This window comes from Nicotiana tabacum, chromosome 8, assembly GCF_000715075.1.
Source record: "Nicotiana tabacum cultivar K326 chromosome 8, ASM71507v2, whole genome shotgun sequence".
Taxonomy (NCBI): domain Eukaryota; kingdom Viridiplantae; phylum Streptophyta; class Magnoliopsida; order Solanales; family Solanaceae; genus Nicotiana; species Nicotiana tabacum.
In genome coordinates this window covers 209,545,237-209,551,431 of record NC_134087.1, presented here as the reverse complement: position 1 = coordinate 209,551,431, position 6,195 = coordinate 209,545,237, and positions in this window count along the sequence as shown.

The following is a 6,195-nucleotide window of genomic DNA, read 5'->3' as shown; positions in this document are numbered from 1 at the left end:
CTTCAGGTTCATATACAATATATTGTGATGCTTCTAGAGTTGGTATCGGGTGTGTGTTGATGCAGGAGGGTAGAGTGATTGCTTATGCTTTTTGTTAGTTGAAGCCCCATGAGAAGAACTACCATGTTCATGATTTGGAGTGGGCTGTCATTGTTCATGCATTGAAGATTTGGAGGCATTATCTATGGTGTGTCTTGTGAGGTGTTTACTGATCATCGTAGCCTCCAGCACTTATTCAAGCAGAAAGATCTCAATTTGAGGCAGCGGAGATGGTTGGAGTTGCTAAAGGATTATGATATTACTATTTTGTACCATCCGGAAAAGGTCAATGTGGTGGGCGGTGCCTTCAGTAAGAAGGCGGTGAGTATCGACAGTCTTGCATCCATTCCTGTTAGGGAGAGACCTCTTGCAGTTGATGTCCAGGCTTTGGCCAATCGGTTTGTGAGGTTGGATTTTTCGGAGTCCAGTCGGATCTTAGCTTGTGTGGTTTCTCCATCTTCCTTATTTGATCGTATCATAGAGCGCCAGTATGATGATCCTCATTTGCTTGTCCTCAAAGACATAGTTCAGCATGGCGATGCCAGAGATGTGACTATTAGTGATGACGGGGTATTGATGATGCAGGGCCGGATATATGTGCCTAATGTAGATGGGCTTCGGGAGTTGATTCTGGAGGAGGCCCATAGCTTGTAATATTCCATTCATCCGGGTGCCGCGAAGAAGTACCAGGATTTGAGACAACACTATTGGTGGAGGAGAATGAAGAAGGATATAGTGGAATTTGTAGCTCGGTGTCTCAATTGTCAGCAGGTGAAATATGAGCATCGGAGACAGGGTGGCTTGCTTCAGCAGATGGATATTCCAGAGTGGAAGTGGGAGCAGATCACTATGGATTTTGTAGTTGGACATCCACGGACTTTGAGGAAGTTCGATGCTATTTGGGTGATTGTGGATCGGCTGACCAAGTCCGTGCACTTCATTTCTGTGTGTACTACCTATTTTTCAAAGCGGTTAGCTGAGATTTATATCCGAGAGATTGTTCGCCTGCATGGTGTCCCAGTTTCCATCATTTCAGATAGAGGTACTCTGTTTACATATCAGTTTTGGAGAGCCGTGCAGTAAGAGTTGGGTACTCAGGTTGAGTTGACCACATCTTTTCACCCTCAGACGCATGGGCAGTCCGAGCACACTATTCAGATATTAGAGGATATATTGCGCGCTTATGTCATTGATTTTGGGGGTTCATAGGATCAGTTACTACCACTCGCGGAGTTTACTTACAACACCAGTTATTAGTCGAGTATTCAGATGGTTCCATATAAGGCTTTATATGGGAGACGATGTAGATTTCCAGTAGGGTGATTCGAATCGGGCGAGGCTAGGCTTTTGGGTACAGACTTGGTACATGATGCTTTGGACAAGGTAAAAGTGATTCAGGAGCGGCTTCGTACAGCGCAGTCGAGACAAAAGAGTTATGCTGACAGAAAGGTTCGTGATGTGTCTTACATGGCCGGGGAGAAGGTGTCACACCTCCTTTTTACACTACCCGAAGGTAGTACAAGGGAGTTTTTCCACTTTAAGTGACACTATTCGAAATGGGATTATTTATTTAATTTTGTTCAGAGTCGCCACTTGGGATGGTTTGTTTTCTAGTGTTCCAAGTCACCGGTTTATCTTTAAATCCCAAATCGAGGAAGATTTCGACTTTCCTTTTGAAGTCTGCGAACCAGAAATTCTAAGTAAGGAATTCTGTTAACCTGAGGGAAGGTGTTAGGCATCCCCGGATTTCGTGGTTCTAGCACGGTCGCTTAAACTATCATAATTGGCCTATTATCTGATTTTAATACATGTTTTAGCCTATGGTACGTTTTGACTTATTAAACCGCTTTTAATTATTTTAAAAGAGGATCTAACATCGTATAAAACATGTCTTTGGATCGCGCCACATGAAATGCACTCGCAATCCGAAATACATCTTATTCAACGTTGTGAGATTTAGAGTTGGGTCACATGAAATGCACACCTGAGTTTAGGAAGATAATATTATTAAACTACGCGCCTAAAGCAACTATGCATTTTAACTTTACGAGGTCCATGGAAATTTTCTAAATGGCGGGCCTCGAGTTCTAGGTATTTTAGAAGAAATAATTAAACTAGGGCCACGCATTTGAGATTTTACTTGGTGCGTCACGCTTCAACTAATTGAAAGGTTCTAATTAACTAAACATTAGTGGGATTTGACTTCCATTTTTATACTATTGTTCCGAACTAAATGAAAGAAAATGACGAAAGAACGGGCCCGAGTTGGTGAAATAATGAACATCTCATGTGGACGTGTAATTGAATCTAGGTTCGACGGTTTTTCAGCTGGGCCAACATTGGGCCCAGTTCTTATAATCCAAATGATCAATACCCAATTCCAATACTGCAAATCAACTGATACTAATATTGAACACGGAATCGAATTAAACAAATTCCAATTCTGATTTTAAAAAAACAGTTAATACAACTTAGCAAAGCTAAATTTCTAATTCTACCTTTCATGCATTTTTGGGTCAATCCTGCCATAAAAATGCAGCAAAAATAATCAGACTAATTATTTGGCTTAAGGAGCAAATCCAAGTGCAAACAAAGGCAAATACCGAAAACCATCTCAATCCCAAATGCTCGCATGTAAACAAAGGCAAGCTAACTACCAAATCATAGAATGATGGGATCATGTTTCTAGCTATGAGCAAGCAAACCATTACTTGCCATTCTTAACACATTTAGAGACGAATCAATGCTAGAACAGTACTAATCCTAGCAGAAACTAAACAAATATCCCAAAACTACGAGAATCAAATGAGTTTTTACTATAGCCTTAAAAGTCCATTCACACAAAACATAGAACTTGAACTCATCTACACTAATTGGCTAAAGCTCATAACTCATCCAGTTACAAACAAAGCTCAAAAATGAAACAGGAAGAAATAGATGTAACAAGAAAGCCAAGCCAATTGTGAGATCTGATTGATTTCCAGAAATAGAAGAAACTACATTTGCAAGCTAATATGACACAGTTTGTCATTTAATCAAATAAACTCTTCCATTTCACATGTCAAAGGAATGGAGATACCTGGAAATTGAAAGGGAAAAGAAGAAGTGAGGAAGCAGTAAACAACAGCAACCCAATAAGCAGGAAACAACTCAAGCAAAACCATCTCGATTCAAGCAATGGAACAGTGATTTCAGCAACCAAAACCCAATCTCCAACCAGATTCAAACCATTTCTCTACTCCAATAGTATGATTATGGAATTTTTAAGAGTTCTAAATAACAGAAGAATCAGAAATCCAAACCAAAGCAGATTTTTTTTAGTAGTTTTCAACAAAGGAATGCAGAAGTTCAGAATTTCATCCAAGAAAGCTCAGACGTTTTACTTTCTAGAATTTTCTCTTCTCTGCCCCCCACCCCTTGAGCCTCAAGTAACAATGCCTTTATAGGCAAGTTACTAGGGCAGCAAATATCAGCTATGTTTTGCATTTTAGACCTTTCTTAGTTTTTCTTTTTGCTACTTAGTCCCTCAATTACTGACTTGCTTGCCAAGCAAGTCTGTTTTGCAGCTTCTAAGAAGCTTCCTTATCAGTTACTTGATAGATTCCCCAAATACATTACCTAAAACACCCTTAGTTACCCCTAAAATTTACTCTTAAGTCTTAGATGGGTTATGGGTCAAGTTGACCTTGGCTGACCCATTAGAATGAACCCCATTTTCTCTGGTCTTTGATTCAATCAACAATCAAATCAAATCCATTGAAGCCCAAATAAAATTCAAACCCAAAAATGATTAGAGATTTAAAGTGAAACCAGAATAAAGGAAAAAAGAGATTTAAAATTAATCAGGAGAACGAAAAATCTGAAACCAAAAATGACTTAAATAAAAAGAACAACCATGGCAAATGAGCAAAACAAACACAATCAAAGGAGAAAACTAGCACGACACATAATGAATATCAAATAACTAATGAAAGAAAAAGAAAAACCTAAATTCAGAAATTGAAATTTTTTCTAAATTCAATAAGAAGAAGTCAGTTGAAGAAGGATAAAAAAAAGAGCAGGGGAACAGATGTGTAACAACAACAATAAATAGAAAGGGTGATGGAAACCTACTGATTCAACTCTGGACTGGACTGACCTTCTCAATTACACCGTAGGATAATGTCAATCATCTGTCCTTTGTCAAGAACAGGCAAATGACATCATTTTACGATGAAATTGGCCCTAAAACATCATGAGACAGGACCTTTGACCTTGCATGAGTAGTTTCAATTTTAGGCTTTTAGGGCTTAAACCTTTGATTTGATATTCGAACTGCTACGGAGGTGTTTGAAGGAAGCTAATTTAGGATTTATGATGGAGGGAAAGAGGTCTCAGGGTATTGATTTGGGGTCGAACAGAGGCAGTGGCGCCACCGGGGAAGGTTGGGCAGCGCTAGGGTTTCGATCTTTGATCTGAAATTCGAGTAGTTCTGGAAGGATTTGAGAGGAGTTGTTCGGGGATTTGGGATGTGGAGGTGGAGGAGAGTGTGGAGTGTTAATTTCAGGGTGGTTAGAGGCGGTGCCGCCACCCTCAGCCAGTGGCGTTCAAGGGCGGCTGCTAGGGTTCAGGTCTGGTCTTTGATAGAAGAGTTTGAGGGAGATGAGAGATGGGGTTAGGGGGAGCGTTTGGACAGTTATATGTTATGGGGTGCCCAGTTCCGGACCGTTGGATTGATGAGATCCAATGGTCGTGATTAGTAGAGGGTAAAACGGGGTCGTTTGGATGGGAAGGGGGTTTGGACTAGGTTGGGACGCGAGTTTGGGCCGGTTCGAGTGGGTCTCGGGGAAAAATACACTTGGGCCTAGGGAGATTGAATTAAAAACAGCCCAAATATCATATTTTGTATTCCATTTCAATTTCTTTTTATTTTCAAATTCTTTTAATTATTTCCAAATAAAAATAAAACCTGAATAAAAATCTTAAAACTAGATTATCCTACCAAATTAAAATGATTAACTCTAAATAATAATTACTACAACTAATTAAATACCAAATTAAAGAAAAACTACCAAAATTCGAAACTAAAAATTTAAAATGCAAAAACAAGTTATTTTTTGTTGATTTTCCATTTTTATAAAACACTAAATTACTAATTAATTCAAGAATGCAAAATTAGATCCTAAATGCAAATGCAGTGTATTTTTATATTTTCATGAATTAAATAAAATAAACATGCACAGACAAATGCAAAAAATAATAAAAAATGCTATGAAAATCTACGAAATTGCAAATAATGAAATTTTTTATTTTTCTTGAATCTATGGGAATAACTCATATATGGCAAAAATCACGTTCTCACAGCTGCCCCTCTTTGCCTGGAAACACGAAGAGTTTTCGTGCAAAGATAAAGTGAGCGGATACGAGCGATTTTTGCCCGTTTAAATACTCCGTGGGAAGCATTTTTGAAAGATTTGATCGCACCCTGCGTCCGAGGTTGCCAGGCTCAAAGGTGGTAACAAAGGATAAAGTGTTTAGATAGCAGAACAAAATGCTTTCATCATTCCAAATCTTCAAAAATATGCCAAATACAAACAAATATAAATTAACCAAGGAAAATCATACATAGTATCTCTTGACCGCATCAGAATTGATGGCCATTTCTACACACTTGCCTTCTATACGTGTTAAATACAAAGCGCCATTTGACAACACTCTAGTTACGATGAATGGACCCTGCCATTTTGGAGCGAACTTGCCTTTGGCCTCAGCTTGATGTGGAAGGATACGTCTCAATACTAACTGACCCACTTCAAACTTCTGTGGACGCACTTTCTTATTATATGTTCTGGCCATTCTCTGTTGATACAACTGGTCATGACACACTACTGCTACTATTTTCTCATCAATCAGACTCAATTGTTCCAAGCGGGTTTTGACTCACTCATCATCATTGATCTCAGCCTCCGGACAATTCGAAGGGATGGAATTTCCACTTCTGCGGGTATCACTACTTCGGTGCCATACACTAACAAATAAGGAGTCGCCCCTACTGAAGTACGGACAATAGTGCGATAACCCAGCAATGCAAACGGTAGCTTTTCATGCCATTGCCTAGAACCCTCCACCATTTTTTGAAGTATCTTCTTTATATTCTTGTTGGCTGCCTCGACTGCT